Source organism: Trachurus trachurus (assembly GCF_905171665.1).
Source record: "Trachurus trachurus genome assembly, chromosome: 24".
In the NCBI taxonomy this organism is placed as follows: Eukaryota; Metazoa; Chordata; class Actinopteri; order Carangiformes; family Carangidae; genus Trachurus; species Trachurus trachurus.
In genome coordinates, this window is record NC_139910.1 from 7,360,151 (window position 1) to 7,379,927 (window position 19,777).

The window sequence follows — 19,777 nt, forward strand, 5'->3', positions numbered from 1 at the left end:
CACACTTTACAAAAGAGGTTTGAGGAAGGAGGATGAGAAAAAATTGCATTGCGGTCGATGCGATGTGGGTGGAGGAATAAACCCCCCCTCCTCCTCTTCCTCCTCCTCTGAAAGCCCGACTTCAATTACAGCGGGAGACACGGGAGGCCGAGGATGAGACGGAGGAAGAGAGGACAGGAAACATCGTCAGACGCTTCTGTTCTCAAATGTTTTCCAACTCCTGCAAAGAGCGGAGCGCGGTTTGAAGACAACACAACAGCTATTTGTGTACGTTGTCTAATCTGAGAGGTGTTTCTGCACCACACACACACACACACACACACACACATGGTGCGGCAAAACTTAACGTTATTATGTGAAAAAGAAGCTTCTCTATTCGCTAATGCCAAGACTTGTTAAACCCAGCAGACAGCAGCTTTGATTTTAGAGCTCATGTCTCAGTTTCTTGTGCTTCCTGTTTGGTCATGTGACGTCCGGCTGTGACAGCTTCAGGCCCCACATCGGTAATTAAAGTCAAACTAATATATGACTCTCTCTTTCTTTCTTTCGTTCTGTCTTTCTCTCTCTGCAACAAACATGTGCACATGCACAGTCGTTCTTCCTCTCTGTGTCTAATTAACAGCAGTTAAATTACCAGTTGTGTCCAGATCTTGAGGAGTAAATGAGCAGCTTTCTACAGTGGAGCTGCTGCTGCTGCTGCTGCTGCTGCTGCTGCTGAACGTTCAGATGCTCCTTGTTTCAGAACTGGGAGGAACAAACAGTGTAAATACAGCTGCACCTTCACTGATGTTCTCATATCTCAGATCAGTTTACTACTGTTCAACATGTGAAGAACATGAAGGAACCTGTTATGTTACTCAGGTCCAGCAGTGTAGAAGATAATAACATTTAAAAGAAAATTAACCCTATAATGATAATAATAGATGATTAATAGTGTTCAGGATTGTAACTTTAAATCATAATATTGTTGAATTTACTAAGTTGAAGCTGTGTACACACCAAAATCGACTCAACCCCACAGCAGCCAATCAGTGTTGAACAAAGCGTAGTCCAACTGGGCTCAGGTCAGCCTCAGGTAGCTGGAAATGGTCGTCATCCAAACTCCTTTCTTTCTTTCTTTCTTTCTTTCTTTCTTTCTTTCTTTCTTTCTTTCTTTCTTTCTTTCTCTCCTCTCACAGAAGTCATGCGACCGCACAACATTGTCGCTTGGTTTGTGCATTCAATCAATATCAGCATTATTGATACCTTAACAGTGAATACAGTGATACATTTATTCATTTCTCACCAGTATTTCATAAAAACAGTTTAAAAAGGAGACATTTTTAGTGACATAAACAAATACTTTCTTATATTATATCAAATCTCATAAAAAAACTAAGGGCGGTGTTTAGCTCAGTTGGTAGAGCATGTCATTCTGCCTCCCCAGTTCCTTTCTCCATTTCAACTGTGTTTTCCATTAAAGGTGAAAAAGCCCAAAAAGTGCACTTTAAAAAAAAAATCTCATTAAAAACTAAAACCCTCAGTAATTCAATACCTCACCACTCCAGTCTCCACCAAACTCATAAATAATTCTCAAATTCTGAGTTCCTGTGAATGCATCACAAATGTATTCTTTTCTTCATTTATTTTGTTTCTTTTAATATTTTAATGAAGTTTTTTTGGCAAACATTGACGTTTAAACAAGAAGAGCTGTACTAGTATTTACAGCAACAGGACGAGTCGAATTAAAACACTCTTCTGGACAACAGTGGAGCTTAAAGGAAGTCTCATTCTTGGTTGTTTCATCTTTTCATTGCCGACAAGTGTGAAACTTCACCAGCTTTGTGCTCTGTGTGAGACAGAAGAATAAGAAGATCTATTCTACAGCTTCTCAACAGGTCACAAAAATAGAAACATAACTAATAGAAAGACTGAGCAAAGACAGACATGTAAACAAAACAGTGTGAAACAAGGTTAACAGGGAGAGATGCCAGTTATGTGCCGTCTCTCCCGCTTTATTAAAAATACATCAACAGCAGTCTCTTGTTCGAGACAACAGACATGTTGGTCTTCTCGACTCGGGGAGAATCTGGCGGCGCCGTTGTTTGTTTTAAGTTAATAACTGCGGCGCTGTTTTGTCTGACATGATGTGAATGCGTCGTGATGTTTTCTAAAGTCCCTCGTGCTCATGCCCGTAGATTCGCTCCATATGCCGACTGCTGTCAGATGTCTCCAACAAGACGCTCCACGCTGCAGGGTCTGAACATCCAGGTTGGCTTCCTGTTGTGTGTTGTGTTGTGTTGCTGCAGCAGAATGTGAAGCCCTGAGAGCAAAAACCGTCCTGCCAAGTCAAATCACATCGCCAGCTCTGTACATGCAGAGCTTCGGTGACTGAAGTAAGAGAGTTAAACTGCTGATGGAGGAGGAAGAGGATGAGGGAGGGTGGGGGGTCAGCCAAAGTCTCCTGGAAGCTCCACTCACCGTGTCTGAGCTGCTTCAAACATTTAAACAGATTAACAGGCAGGTGGGAGGTGGTTGTTCGAAGCACATACAGTATTAACGCTGCAAGCTGAGACTGAACCTGTGAGACCAGACGACTTCCTGGAGTCACTGTGGAAAGAGAGAGAGAGAGGTAAAACATAAGTAAAGACAACCTCATACCACACCTGCTTACGATTTTAATATTTTTATATTTATTCATTCATTTATTTAGGCTACATCCTCAGGAAATTCATTGAGAAAAAACCTTTACCTGCAGTGGTACCAAGGTCCAAACATAAAGAAATCAAGGGAATAAAAGTCAAGTCATTTTTTATTCTATAGCTTCAATCGACACTGGCAGTTATCTCAAGGCGCTTCACAAAAACAGGTGTAGAGCTTCTCTTCATAACAGTATTTACAGACTCAACAGTTTCCACCAAGAGCAAGTGCACAGGAAAAACTTTCTTTTAAGAAGCTGAAACCTCAACAGAACCAGAGTCAAGCAACCATCTGCCCTGTATGAGAAACTACAGTACAACACGCTTAAAATGTGCTTAAAGACCTGCTTAAAGCTACAACAGACGGGGTTTTCAGCTGGACATAAAGGCACCATGTCCACCATCTTTCCACCAGGAGCTCATCTTCTCTTGTGCAAAACTGCTTCTGCTAAATTTACCTGCTTTTGTAGCTGTAGTTTCAGAGCTGCGTTCACAATGTCACAGCCTCCTCACACTCAGCTGCTGCTTCTGTTTGACATCCAGACTTTTTTTTTAAACTCCGGATCAGATGCTAAAATCCAGACGAAGAACCTCCAAACGACCGAGGAGACCCTGATGATGCCATGTTGATATTGCACCTACAAACTGCAGAAGCTCAGAGAAGCAGCAGCAGCTCCGTAGCTTGAACTCTGAGGTTAAAGCAAAACTTTTGAACATCATCATAGAGGAATAGAATCTGCATGTCGTTCCCCCTCTCTCTGTTTCCCCATTTCCTGTCTCTCTACAGCTGTCCTGTAGATTAAAGGCCTAAAAGCCCCAAAAAACATCATCCTAAAGAATGTTTCTCAAATTAATCAATGAAATCGGTTCATTGCTCGGCTCTAGTGCAGAGAATATGGATTTAATGCCCAGATCCCATAAACTACAAGAAGCTTAGGAACTCCAGCATCATAACCGTATCACTTCTCAACACTGAAACTTTTTATTGAGTTGCACAGGAAACACATCATGTTACATTAGATATTAACTATGTAGAACAAGAACAAACCACATGTGTTTTAACCAAGAATGGAAGACAAAGAGAAACACTGTTGTAATGGTGCGTTCACAGGTCGTAGTAAAAACTCATCAGTCTTCCTGGGTGTCGATGGATGGATTTTAAACCTCTGCTACTTGTCTCTAAAGCACCAAATGCTTCTTAAATACGTCTTCTTTTACTTGCAGCTTTTTATCACCAGTGAATTAAATATATTTTTCCTTTTTATATATATCTTTAACCTTTTTTTTGCTTCCTTTTTTTCTATAGTTTTCTTTTTAATGCAGTTTTAATGTCTTATCTGTAATGTATTTCCCAGCCTCAGTAAAGCCCTCACAATCGGATGAAGCTGTATATAAATAAACTTGTGCTTTTTTCTTTTTTCTTTCACTCTTCAGACACAAAAAACACAAAAACATAATTGAGAGTTTGACATCTTTGTGTTTCAGGTAATTTCCCAGAGTTGACATTTGAGTTTAGTTTTTTGATTCCAAGGTTATGTAGTCGTTTAGTTTAGTTTTTTGACTGTTTGGTTGTTGTGGCCTCTCGCTCTGAGCTTCAGGTAACAAGAAAAACAACATGACTCACACACACACACACACACACACACACACACACACACACACATTAAATACAGTGGAATTTACTGTAGGGTTTATTCTTTGTCTGCATGGCTAATGAGTGCTGCATACACTTACTAACTTTGTTCGGAGACGCACACACACACACACACACACACACCATCCTCCCCCCTCCCTCCCTCCCTCCTCTGTCTAGTTTACTGACTGTTAGATCAATAGCAGCGAGAGCAGGGTGAACCTCCCAGAGGTGGTTAATTGGAGTGGAGACTGTTGTGAATGGAAATCAAGAGGAAATGGAAATGGAGGGATGAAGGAGGAGAGGGAGAGAGGGAGAGATATGTGTGTGTCTCATTTGAATTAGGTATCAGATCTTCTCCAGTATATTCTCATATAGTTGCTAGTTTTTACTGCTGTAATACGTCCACTTGTGTGCACACGTTCATACAGACTGTGGGCGGATCAATTATGCATCAACTTTGATCTAAATCTCCTGCAAACACAACAGAGGTGGCTCTTGTTTAGTTTCAAGCTGCTGATATAAAAAAAAATAAAGGGTTTTTATGCTGTGTGTGTTGGTGTGTGTTGTAGGATATTATTCTGCAGCTCGTGTGTGATAATGACGACGGCATTAAATGCAACACCACTGTTGCAGCTCGGGGAATTGACTCCTGTTGTTTACTGACAACAACAAAAATACGTGATTACACTGTGTACAACATCGATTTGGAGACACAAGGCAGAGAGAGAGAGCAGTTTATTATACATGCACCGACTAACACACACACACCTGCCCTTCTTCTTCTTTGACACCTGGTAGCCTATGAAGTTGCGATTTGCGTTACATCTTAATACCGATGCAGAGTCACATCAGTCGTGTGAGTGCGGAGCTGTGAAGCTCTTATGATTATAATCTCAGATATAGTGTTTGTGTGTGTGTGTCTCTGTGTGTGTGTGTGTGTGTGTGTGTGTGTGTGTGTGTGTGTGTGTGTGTGTGTGTGTGTGTGTGTGTGTGTGTGTGTGTGTGTGTGTGTGTGTGTGTGTGTGTGTGTGTGTGTGTGTGTGTGTGTGTTCTTTCATGCAGACAAAACAAGAGAGTGGATTTGAAAACAGAAACCAAAAACAGCAGCAGATGTTACAGCACAAATCTGTCCCCTCGATGCAACCACACACCCAGATCACACTCATTCACACCTGTAAATACATTTCACATTAGTACAATGTTTCACCCGTTGTCTGTCTGTTATTAGAGTTGAAAACACAACATCACAGGCTTGTTGGGAGTTAAAGTGAATGGCGTTGATATTGACACTGTAAAAATAATTATCCTGTTGAACTGGAAAACAATTAAGGAAACCAAAAAGTTTTTGTTTTGTTTCTTTAAGTACTGTTTAAATATATATAAATAAGATATATAGATGATATAAATATGATTTAGATGGACCATTGGGTAACCCTTTAATTTACAGGATGTTAATTACATCAAAATGTTAAAGCAGAAGTAAGTGGAATATTTGTGTAAATATAAGTCTTAAATAGTTATATCTTCCGACAGCAATCACTTAGAGTGTTTGGTCTGAAACACGGGTCTGTCAGTCACTCTGCTCTGCTGTAAGCCGAGGAGAAAACTTTCCTTGTATCCTACAACCTTTATCCAATGAGGAGAGAGAACGTCATAAAGGGGCGGTCCTCTCTGTGTGTGCAGCCAAGGGATGCGTGTGAATGTGGTGACGTAGGGACGAGGGCGGGGACTGCTAACTCCATCCATTGTGTAGTAATGTCAAGAAATAACGGTCAATTTCACCGTAATGTTGAGAAATATAGCCAGGAAATGATGTTTAATTGTGTATAAATAGCCCAGAAATAATGGCCAATTGTGTAGTAATGTTGAGAAATATAGCCCAGAAATATAGCACATCATTTGGTTTCGTTTTTTTTGGAACAGGAAGACACTTGATTGATGATGATTGTAATAGTTATGACTTGTGAACTTTATTCTGTAGTCTCTGTTTTTCTTTTTGTGTTTTTGTCTTGTGTTGTGTCCTTTCTCTGCGCTTTATTTAACTTATATATGAAAAAAAACACAAGAAATTACAATATCGCCATCTAATCTCATTATTTTTCTGCTGTAGGCTATGTATATTATATATTAACAGCTCTTACGTAGCTTTAATCAGGTAGAAAACGCCAAAGCTAAAAAACTGGAGCACCAAAAACTGCAGTTCCTCTAACAGCCACTAGAGTGTGGCCTGAAAATCTGAGTCACTCAATGTCTCCTCACAGAACCAGGCCGTCGTCTGACCTGACTCATCATCATCGTCATCATCTCAATATGTTTTTCAGTGGCTCTGATGATGATCTCTATTCAGCTCAGGCTCGGCTGAACTTTAAGAAACCCTGGAGTGGATAATCACGCTTCTTTTATATGAATGTAGAAACTCATCACGGCTGCATTAATATAGAAATGATCCCGGGGCTTTAATGCTTTAATTTGTTTTTGGGCTCGCTGCTAATCATCGTCTCACCCCCCCCCAGACTTAACAGCCTCGCTCCATTATCTGACCGATCTGCAGCAACGGCCACTCTGTTCAACAATGTGAAGGGCAGATCGTGATTGGTGTGTGTGAGTGTGTGAGTGTATGTGTTAACTCACCTTCTGCATGTGAGCATGTTGTTCTTCCTGCAGAGCAACTGAGGTGTTTTCTACAGTATGTCTCTATATATCTTACTATGTTCTTTTCCAGGCCTCAAATTTAGAAATTCTGATTTTTTTTAACACCTGCAGTGCATAACAAAATATTTCAAGGTTTTGTTGGTTCCTTTCGTATAAAATCAACTCACTAATTTAAATCATCTCACCAACTCGTCACAAATCATTAATATTTATTTAATAGGCAAAACCTCACTGATCAGAAGGAGAATATACATCACCTGCAGTACTGAAACAAAAAAACTTAATAATAGATAAACAGATGTTTGTTTTTTCCTGCAGATATTAAACATGTGTTGTAATATTGGTGAAGATATTTTCTTAATTTGATGCACTTTTGTTTATTTGCATGTGATTTCTTGAGTTTCCTACTGTACCATAAGTGCACTGAGTTCCCAGGGCCACAGCAAAACTGGGTTTGGAAAAATAATAGATAGAAAAGGGAAAAAACAATAATGTACTTGTTGTAGTGGTTTATTGTTTTGTTGAAATAAATGAATCCAGATCATATAATCCATCTTCATGTACAAACTTTGCACAACACATGTTAGAGTTGAAGTATAAACTGCTATAGCATCAGGCGTATGACGCATACAGTAGCCGGAGCATATAGATCCACTTATATTAATGTAAATACAACAAGTACATCTATAACAGTTGTGTGTGTGGTGTTTTAATGAGGTTTGACATTAGTCTTCAATATGCAAACACACACACAAACTGTACATATCCTAGGATCTTGTCACCTCATGGACCAAGTTGTGTTTTAAAGCTGAGGACATGTTGTGTGTTCACTGTGTGTTTATTTGGGCTGTAGAATAAAAGCTGTGACTCTCAGGGTGATGGTTTCTGTCCTCACAAGACGAGAACAACCTGTTCACCTGTAGGAACTGAGATGATCATCTTGTGCTGCGTTGTATGTGTGTGTATGTGGGCTGGTAGAGTTGTGTGTGTGTGTGTTGCAGTCTATTTGGTCTCTGGGGGGGTCATTGTGATCAATGAAGATCTGCTCTCTTAGTTTTGCCCTTTGGAGCAGCAGCTCTGAACCAAACACCAGTTTATCCTCCTCATTTATCTTTCACTGCATCTTGCTCTGCTTCCCATAAGGCCGGCCTCCAGGTGTGTGTGTCTGTGTGTGTCTGTCTGTGTGTACATGTGTGCGTGTGTGTGTGTGTAGAGGACATTTACTCCGAGACAGATCAGTCATAAGTCACTGTGACTTTTCCTTTGTTTTCATGAATGATTCAGCTGCTGGCAAACTAATAAAGTACCAGCGTCTCAGTGAGAGCAGCAAACCAAACAACAACAACCACACAACAACAACACAACACCACCAGCAGCAGCAGCAGCAGTGTCACCAGGCTCCACCTGAGCACCTCTTCAATACTTTATGTTCTTCGTTCCACACTTCAATTTGGAGGAAACGCAGTGGAGAGTGATGGGCGGAGGAGAAAGATTTATTTTCCCTCTACCACTCGCTATTTGAAGGACTGACTGTGAATCATCCAGAGTCTGAGTCTCAGCGTCTGAAGCCTTGAAACATGCAGATAGAGTTGACATTGTCATTGTTACATTCAGTTTTGGATTTAAATTCAGTTTGGTGTGCATTTCTCTAACAATATCTGATAATTATTGCTGTTATAAAATCATTATTATACACTGCAAAAACTCAAAATCTTTCCAAGAATATTTGTCTTATTTCTTGTCAAAATGTCTAATTTCTAGTCAAAACGAATCTCTTTCCACTTAAAATAAGACTCATCAACTAAAAATAAACTTGTTTTGAGATCATTTTCACTTATTCCAAACAAATTTTCACTTGAAAAAGTAGAAAAATCTGCCAGTGAAAGCAAGTTGTTTGTGCTTGTAATAAGGAAGAAAAACTTTTTTCTACTTATTTCAAGTGAAAATATGCTTGGAAGGAGTAAAAAGTGTCTAAAAACAAACTACTTTTTATGTGATGAGTCTTATTTTAAGTATAATGAGATTTGTTTTGACTAGAAATGACATTTTGACTAGAAATAAGACAAATATTCTTGGTGAGATATTTGAGTTTTTGCAGTGTAGAGTTCATTCACAGCAAAGATTGAAACACTAGTGAGCAAAGACTCTTAATTTGGAAATATTTTAAACCCTTAGTCTGCACACAAACACATAAGTGCACACACACACACACACACGTAGCCTGATCAATGAGTGGCATTCAGATGTGACCTTATAAAGAGAGCGAGAGACGTCTCATTGTTGGCTGTTCTCTCTCAACACGACCTCCGCTGGAGGGCAACACCGATCCCCCTCTTCCCTCTCCTCTGCGTTCAAGTGTGTGTGTGTGTGTGTGTGTGTGTGTGTGTGTGTGTGTGTGTGTGTGTGTGTGTGTGTGTGTGTGTGTGTGTGTGTGTGTGTGTGTGTGTGTGTGTGTGTGTGTGTGTGTGAGAGAGAGAGCGAGCGCTCCTCTGGTCTCCAGAGTGGTGACATTCAGAGACATTCGAAGGCGAGCCAGCCGTGCCATGCCAAGCTAACACCCTGACATTGTCCTGACATTTCCCTCCCGCTGGCTCTTTCTTGCCTGCCTGCTTAGCCTCTGTGTGTGAATATGGGTGTGTGTGGGTGTGTGTGTGTGTGTATGTGTCATGACTCTATGTGTGTGTGTGTATGTGTGTGTGCAGTTGTGAGATTTCTAACTCGCTGTCAGACTCCCAGATTCAGAGAAAAGGGCTCAGCAGTGCACTAATGGCTTTGGGTCTGGAAAAGAAGTGCAGAAAGTCATTCACTGCTCTCTCTGTGTGTGTGTAGCATATGTATGCAGTATGTGTGTGTGTGTTGGTGTGTGTGTCGGTGTGTGTACTGGACCAGTATCTTCTCTCCAGGCAGACACAGCAGTGTAGAAAACAGGAGCAGTGATAATGAGACTTTAATGTGGATGTTAAGTAGAAGTGGAACCAGTCGGCTGTTCGTTCATGAACAGGGTTTTTTTTTTTTTTTTGGTAAATCCTCGTCACTGTCACTTTGAATCCCGGCCGCCGCCGCCGCCGCCGCCATCCCGTCGCCTTGGTGTTCACACGTTTCCTTCCAAGTGAGCAGCACAGAGAAAACATCACGTTGGTTATAATTTGCTTCAGAGAGAGAAAAGTGACGGTAATTTTTTTTTTTTAGAAGCTGTGAGAGCTGCAGACTGAACCCGGAGGAGTTCTGCTGCTGCTGCTGCTGCTGCTGCTGCACCGGCTCGTTTGTCTTTATAGACCAAGACCAAGAGAAAAAAAAAACACTGAACATGATACAGACTCCAAGTGATCTGACTCTCAGGCTGTGAGATCATGATGAGTCAGATCCAAGACACACGTCGGAGATAGAACAAGTTCCAGCATCTGTTGTTTGTTTACATCTGGTGTCAGAACACGACATCATTTATTCTGAAGAAGTCGTTTCATCTGATCAAACAGTTCAGACCTCAACAACTGGAAAAAAACAATCACTCCCATTGGTGATTCTGTAGGGAAATAAAAAACTTTTTTGACTCTTGAACTTTAATGTTTTGGCCCTTTCAACATGTGTGACCTATTATACACATGAAATCACTCCTGGCGCTTGTTACAGTAGCTCACTAATTTCAATTTTATTAAAGGGGACATGTTATGGAAATATCACTTTTTGAAGGCTCTATATTGGGTGTTTGTCTTGCCTTCCGGCCCCCAAAATGTGAGAATTGACAAAGAAATCTGTAATTTTCAGGCTCCCTAGGTAGAAATCCACGTGGTTTTACGAGATGTTCCCTCAGTTGTCTTCCAATCATGTAACTAGCCTTTGAATTTGCATAACCCCACCCCTACCTGGGACCAGTAGAAGCGGCGGGGCAAGCAGTGGTTCATTTGCATTTAAAGGAACAGGCACTGAAACCAGCCGTTCTGAATAGGGCTGTTTTGAGAGGATGAAAACAGCTGTGATGTTTGATCCTTGAGGTATTTTGACCAAAGCATGCCACAGACCTGTCTTTAAGACACCTGGGAACTATTTTAATTTGTGGAAAAGGGGCAGAATATGTCTCCTTTAAAAATCTAGTGTCATATTGTTGTTGTGGTCTCTCAGTTTGGTTGTAGCTAAGCAGTAAAACAGGTGGTCTGTGCTGCAGGTGGTTAGGACTGAAAGTGACGTTTCGTTGCCAAGCGCCATCTAGTGGCCGTGGTGATCATGACAGGAACAGAGTTATATGTCTGTTGTCGTAGTTTAAAGAGCAACAAAGATAAGATACGATACAGAAAAGTTGTACCTGAGTGGTTAAGTTTCCTAAAAAATAACCAGGACATTTTGGCCACAATGTCGAAGGTCCACTGCTGCACAGTCATGTTATTGTTATTGTAACCATGGCAACAAAGGATGGCTGATATACAGTATGCCTGCTACTTCAGGACAGGGTTTTTATCGGAGGGTTCCTTCATCCATACAACCTCTAATCATCAGATCACTGGGCGGATCTCCACTGTTTATCTCCGTATCTCCCTCAGTGTTTTTCTGTTTGTTTGGTTTAAAAAAAAGAGGAAAAAAAAAAGGTTGCAGCACATTGGCGGTGCTGGAGCCGATTTCTCATTCAACATCAAACGTGACATTAAAGTGCAGAAGTGTCCTGACTCTTGTTCTGACACACTCCAGCTGTTCTGAGTCTCCTGCCAGGAAACAAACTTTGCCCTTTGCCAAACTCAAACACCGTGGGAGCAGCTGTGGGGAGATTGACTTCAGGCACCGAGGAGCTGTGTGTGTGTGCGTGCATGTGTGTGTGTGCGTGCATGTGGGTGTGTGTGTGTGCGTGTGTGTGTGTGCGTGTATGTGTGCGTGTGTGCGTGCATGTGTGTGTGTGAGCACCCATGGCCAACACTCTTGCAGAGATCCTCTGCAGCTCCGGCCCCGGTCTCAGGAGCTGCCTGTCTGGGTGGTCCAGCTCTCCGGTCGACCGTTAACAGCTTGGTGTGCTGTGGGGACACGATGTGGGAGAAGAGGAGGAGGAGGAGGAAGAGGAGGAGGAGGAGGAGGCTCAGATGCTCTGAGCTTGGCAGCCGAGGCCGGAGAGCTGCCGTAAGCCCTGAACAAGTTGGGAGCTGTGGGTTTCCAGGCACATCAGGAAGCAGTTTACTCAAGGAGATGGGGATTTGAGCCGAGGGATTAGAGGAGGACATGAGATCAGCTCGTGGTTCTGACTGGAAACAGTGCAACAGTTAGTGGAGCTTAACTCAGTATCAGGAGTCAGGACGGACCAGGGGACAGACAGGCCTCAGAGTTACTGTAGCTGCTGTGATGGAGATGAGATCTGATGGGAAGGTGTCACACGATCAAAGAAGTCAGTGCAGCTCCTGTCTTAAAGACGTCTCCCTAAAGCCGCCTGACTCACACGATCACATCTTCTTCCAGTGGAAACACGCTGGTAGGGAGGGACTTGATTGACATCTAGTAGTCAGTATACCATCTACAGTATGGGATTAGACAGTGGCCGACCCTTATGGATGAGTCTGGAGAGGATGAAACAGAGGAAGATGATGATATTTGTAGTGGCAAACATTTTAGACTGACTGAACTTAGTTTTAAAGCCACTCGAAATTTTAGCGGAATGCAAAGTTCAGTTGGCTTGACTCATGTACATTACTTCCACACTCACAAAACACCGGAGCCAGGTCGTCCTTTTTGTGGGTTTATTTTGATGTTCTATTAGTAGCTACACATCCAATCTTCTATTGGGTTTACAACGGTCAGATATGTCCAACTGCAACATCCGTCAGTAACGTCTTAAAGTAATGTAAACGGTCAAAAACCCTTTTATGCTTTACCTATAGCACCTCCGCTAATCACTGTACTGACCTATGATCTTGACCTTTAGGCTTTTTTATGTAAAGCACATGCTCCATGCTTACTTCAGGTGCTATAGGAACTTTCACAACTATGCAAAAAGCAGTCGTAACATAACACACTTCACATACTTAACTATAAAACATACTGCAAACTACAATAAAGACTTTTTCACAATATTGTTGTGAACTCTCTTCACAACAATATTGGCTCCTATAATATTGATGAAGCTGTTTCTGGAGTGAGACTGTGTACGTTTGAGCTAATAGCTGGAGGTAGCAGTGATGCTAGTCCACACTGAACAGTGATGGAACCACATTGTTTGCAAAGTTTGCAGGAGTTTGGCCCATACTCAAATGAGTTAGCAGGTCCTGCACTGAGGTTGCCATGGCTGGCAAAATTTGTAGTTTAAAGAAGGACGTAAATATTCGAGAAGTTGATTTTCATTGGGTGCAAAATGAAGGCCCCTCCCACAAGTGCAAGATGAGTCATCAAATGTCTAAGTCTCTTATACAGGAAGACAAAACACATCGGGTTTGATGTAGGAATATTTGTTTTCTGATTAGGTAAATACAGAATTAACATGTGGATACAGGATTAAAGTTGGGAAAATACATATTTTATTTTTGATGAGCTCTTTAACTTGACAGATGAAACCTCTTTACGACCTGGAGCAGAACCAGTTAAACTTCAGTGTGGTTTCACTGGTGGATGGTCATCCTGCTCACATTCTCTCTCTCTCTCTCCTCAACAAATGACTTTTCTTTGCAGGATTTCACGGGGCTGAATTATTCATACTGCTCCAGAGTAAATTATGCATAAGTACATTTATGGTGTTACAGTGGGGGCAACTCCCAGAGACCAACCTCTTAGCAGAGGCTTCACAGCAGCGCCGGTGTTAAAGTGAAACCAAGGCCACCTTCAGGAAAAACGTCAAAAGGCCGGCGATACCTTTAAACACGTAGGGCCGTCTGAGGCTCCTCGCTCCGCCATCTCCAGCTTCTGTTGGATTATTTTATGAAATTTTAGAAAGTGAAACGTTCGCTCACATCGTCTGGAGTTTCCAAGTTTCAAGTCTCCAAGGTCGTAAAAAGTGATTCTTATTTAAACTTTTGTGTTTGCAGAAACACTTCACTGCCCCAGCTGGAAACTAAAAATAAAAAACATATTATTTAAATTTCTTCTTTTCTTTTGCAATTTGGAAAAGGAAAAATAATCTGAGGAGGATTCACATTGGCCCGCCAGAACATAGGCTATTTTGTTAAATCAAGTGTTCGCTGGTTTTCCTACCTGAACGTCAGTCGTCCCATCAGCCCAGTGTTGCTAACTGTGATATTAATCAAGTGGAAATCCTTCCATTAGTGTAGTATTTGAATAGCAGTGTATGTAAATGTCAGTGTAATCACTGCAGAGATTAGGAGGGCGGTGTAATTGTGCTGCTGTTAGCCGGCTAAGTCTGCATTAATACCATGCATGTTAAGACATAAGGCAAGATAAGTCTGCATTAGCATTTACAGATTGATCTGCATCTAGAAATGACATTTCTTTTTTTTTAATCAAATTATTTTTTCTTCTTCCCTTCGGTGTAAAGAAACTAAAGTATTGTTTTATAGTAGTAAATAGAATCGGTTCCTCAATTTCTTGCAATTCAGTTTGATCCTATCATGTTGCTTTTTTTATACCTTGCTTTAAGAGATATCGATACATTTTGTGGCAGAATGAGCTGTACAGTAATGATTGATACAGTACTTTTTTGTGATTGTAAGAATATGTTTGACTCCTTTTAGCTTAGTTTTGGTCTTCACCAACCTCTGAGGGAAACATGTACTGTAGCTCCTCGGCCTCTAAGCGCTCCAAGTTAATTTTGGAGTTGGTCCTTGACGTTGGTCCGGTGGGAAATTGTGGGTCTACCAGAACTTTTCTGATGAGAACAGCAGCTAGTCAAACCAAAACAACGAGCTGAAAGATGCTAAAATACTGAGTGAATATATAGATCTGTCCTTTTCCAATTAATACATAATGATTCGATCTATTGTTGCGACTTTTATCCTTTATAGCCTTTTCCGTTTGTTGTATTTATGTTTAATTAATGCATTTTCGCCTGTCATCGGCATAAAAACTCGTTTTAAGGTCAGTGAAAATGATCATTTCTGAGACTCTGACCAAAGTGGAGATTTGGGGAAAACTCCACTTTCTTCTTTGCAGGTACTGTACTGTATATTCAGAGGAGAACTGAGTTTAAGGTTCTTGAACGTCACCGTATGTGGCAGAAAATCCATTGGCATCAGATGTGTGACCTGTGTTTACTGTGCAATCTTACGCAGTGCTCCACTATGTGTTTATCCAGGTTCGTGTAGGTGGTGAAGATCTTCCGGTGTGTACGATGTTATTATTGCAAGTGTGTGTACAGTAAGTACATGGCCTGTGTTGCCACAGCAGCTGAAGCTCAGGTGGTGCTAATGACAGTGATGATGACAGTGTGAGTGCAGCCATCATTAACTGTTTACACCTGACCGTCAATGAGGAGGTCTGAGTGATACTGTACCAGCCTCAGTCAACAGCTGCATTCATACATCACAGTATATGAAGTAATAATGTAAGATGCACAACAGCATGTACACAATGTTTAATCTTTCATTCCAGGTCTATATATTTCTAATACATTTTTATTCACTATGACTTAGGCTATATAGACTTTTTCTATTGTAGTATTTTACTATGTTAATTATTATTTATTTATTTTATTACTATAGTACAGACTTGAGTACTTCATCTCGTTCCTTTTCTTTCTTTCTTTCTTTCTTTCTTTCTTTCTTTCTTTCTTTCTATCTATCTATCTATCTATCTATCTATCTATCTATCTATCTATCTATCTATCTATCTATCTATCTATCTATCTATCTATCTATCTATCTATCTATCTATCTATCTATCTATCTATCTATCTATCTATCTATCTATCCCCTCTGTCTTTTTCTTTCTATCTATCTATCTATCTATCTATCTATCTATCTATCTATCTATCTATCTATCTATCTATCTATCTATCTATCTATCTATCTATCTATCTATCTATCTATCTATCTATCTATCTATCTATCTATCTATCTATCCCCTCTGTCTTTTTCTTTCTATCTATCTATCTATCTATCTATCTATCTATCTATCTATCTATCTATCTATCTATCTATCTATCTATCTATCTATCTATCTATCTATCTATCTATCTATCTATCTATCTATCTATCTATCTATCTATCTATCTACCCCTCTGTCTTTTTCTTTCTATCTATCTATCTATCTATCTATCTATCTATCTATCTATCTATCTATCTATCTATCTATCTATCTATCTATCTATCTATCTATCTATCTATCTATCTATCTATCTATCTATCTATCTATCTATCTATCCTGTAGATATATGTACACAGTTTCCTATACAAGAAGTCAAATCATGTCTCAGGTTGAAGTATTGAGATATGAGGTATTTATTTGTCTTTACTTTTAATTTTGGTGATCAATAACGTTTCAAAAGTTTGCTTCAATGACAGATTTAAATTTTGTTGTTTTCAGTTTATTTATTTATATAATCTCCTTCAGTTCCATTATCCACTGTTTTACTTTGTGACTCCGTCAACACAGCTCTTTAGAAATCAAGTGATTTCAGGTAATTTCAGGTGAACTCTGTGTCCTCTCTGCATAATAAAAACTCATTATACCTTCTTTTCTTTCTCAGAGTGAATCAAAGAACGAAGAGTAATAGAGGAGGAGGAGGAGGAGGGGGTTTGATAACGACTCTGTTCACAAAAAAACAGATAAGAGAACGAGTGTAATGTCACGCTGTGCTTATTATATCCTCATCGTCCTCCATCCATCATTTTCCCAGCATTCCCTCTGTCATTATCTCTGAGTTTAGTCACGTCAGTGTCAGAGCGAAGCCGGCGTTTCGTCTAATGATGCTTCTCCTCTCGCCGACCTTTGTCGCCGCAGAGCGACAGGACCAGGTGACGGCAGCTGACGGATCGACCTGAGCAGTGGTCAGACACACACACACACACACACACACACACACACACACACACACATACACGCAGTGGTGGACAGTAACGGAGTAAATTTACTTGAGTATTAGATTTCTTTGGTACTTATTACTCTTATTTGAATCATTTCCAAGACAAATATTTTTTAATTTTACTCAAGTTAATTTCTAGGAAGGCTGAAAAGTACTTTTTACTTTCAGGTCTGCTCTTTTTTTTTTTGTAAAATACTATTCGACACAAGCTGTGTTTGTCAAAGAAGGAAACCCTAACCCCTAAAAGCAGAACATCAGTGCAGGTGGTTTCAAAGAGTTCATTCTCAGAAACAAGAGTTAAAAGCTCCTTACATTCATTTAGAAATAATTATAGTAATTCATTGATGTGAAAAATAAGAAATTTAAAAGTATGTCCTTTTGGATACTTAAGTACCTTTAAAAGCAAGTACTTTTTTACTCTTACTGGAGTAACATGTCGACTGAGCTACTTTTACTTAACGGAGTAAATTTTGAGTAGTATTTGTACTCTTACTCAAGTACTGGGGTCGAGTACTCTGTCCATCTCTGCATACACGCACACGCATGCTTCCTGCCGTCAGCACAGAAATGTCAGTTTATCAGCAGCGGTTCACACATTTCTCATCACAGCTGCCTCACTGATAAGCAACAGCAATGTACTGTATGTGCACACACCACCCACACACACACACACACACACACACACACACACACACAGATGCAGAGGTCAGAGCGTCGTCAGCAGCACGGTGACCTCCTGCTTCAGCACATTAACCTGGTCAAAGCTAATTGGTTCAGTTTGTGCTGATATGAAACACACACATGGTTCTCAGCAGTGTGTGTGTGTGTGGGTGTGTGTGTGTGGGTTGATGATGGAGCTGATCGATACACTGATGCAGCTTCTTTGTGAGGATAAAGGCCGGACTGACTGAGCCGGGTGATCGGTGCCCGTCGTTAACTGCAGCTCCTCTGATTACACTGCAACTGCACTTCAGCACATTTCCTCATTATTGATTCATTAAAGTCTGGTGGAAGTTTCACTGAGCCCATCGTCACTTCTTCATTCATGCATGTGTGTAGTTATAGCCACAACATTTACAGTGAAGTGAATGAAAGAAAAGCCAAGGACACAGCAAATAAATGGCTCTATTGATTGGAAATTATTAAATGCTGATTCATTTTATTGAATGAGTCTCAGGTTTTGACTTCATCAAACAGCGTGAGGAACCTGTTGAAAGAGGACGAGTTATTTATTATAATTTTTTTCCACAAAAAAATGTATTCAATTTATTGGTTCAGTTGTATTATTTAATAAAAGTTATTACGAATACTTCTGCTACACCGAAGAGGAGGAGGATGATGATGATGAAGAACATGGAGAAGGAGAAGAAGACGAACTGGATGACAGAAAAAGAAGAAGATGAAGATAATGAAGTGAATGATGAAAATGAAGATGTGAAGTAGAAGAAGAGGAGGAGGAACTGGAGGACAGAAGAAGATGAAGATAATGGGGTGAATGATGAAAATGAAGATGATGAAGAACATGAAGCAGAAGAAGAGGAGGAACTGGAGGACAGAAGAAAAAGTGGAGGAAGATGAAAATAATGAAGTAGATGATGAAGAGGATGAAGATGATGACGAAGAAAAATAAGAAAAGGGCAGAATAAGAAGATAAAGGGGTAGGGAGTTGGTTAAGGAGAAGATGATCATGAAAGAAGAAGATGTTCCACCAACTTCCTGTAAACCTGCTGTTTCTGTGTAGTTTTGTACGACGGAGTATTAGGGTCACATTGACAAAAAAAAAAAGAATAAAGTCGTAAATATACGACTTTATTCTCGTAATGTTCTGACTTTTTTCTCATAGGAAATGTATGACTTTATTCTCGTAAATGTATGACTTTATTCTCTCAGTCTGTGTTTTTTTCTCTCAATGTGACTCAAGTCGTAGTTTGACACCTTCTCATAATTGAACCTCACTCTCTCCATTTTTCTTCACTTCCTCTCCGTCTCATTTCTCTGATGTGAAATGTCAGTCGTCACCGTGACCTCAAACTTTCCTAACAACAATCAGCAAACACAGAAAAGACTTCTTTATTTCCTTCAACACTGATTATAAACATTTTTCATTCCTGAGGTCGGTGACAAATGATCGTATTTGACTTATTGCCTGTTTGACCGGTCATTGATGAATCAGTGTGTTATTATGACACATCACCAGTGTATGTGTGTGTGTTGCAGCATCACCTTAATGCTCTCAGAGTTTTTTTTCCAAACGGATATACTTGTAATGCATGATGTGACTTGGATAGCTTTAATTAATGGAGCTGTAGTCAAACAGTAATTGCGTCTGGATGTGTTTAGCATTTTTGCTCCGTCTCTGTGAAAACAGCAGCAGACGTTCAGCTGTAAACAGTTGTTGCACTCCATTAACAAAATGGCTTTTTTGGCTCGGACCCACACACACACACACACAGAGACACACACACAGAGGAAAGTGTGGAGAGAGAATGAACAAAACTTTCACACAGAGTTCGCTCCAAACTCTGAGTCTCATTGTCTCTCAGTCACCAACAATGAATCAAATCACTTCGCCACATATTGAAAATTACAGCGTGTGGTTTTTGTTTTTTTTAATCGGTCTCTCAGAGTGTGTGAGTCGAGGGTGTGAGGTTGTGGTGGTGGAGCTGCTGCTGCTGCTGCTTCCCTGTGTGTCATCGTACCGCTCCACCTTTTCATTTCCCTCCTCCACTGGGCTGAGACATGGAGGCTGCGACGCCACCAGGGGAATGTCAGGGATGAGCGCAACTTTGTCCCCAGACATGACACTGTCTGAAACCGTCTGCTGCTGCTGCTGCTGCTGCTGCTGGTGGAGGAGGAGGAGGAGGAAGCTCA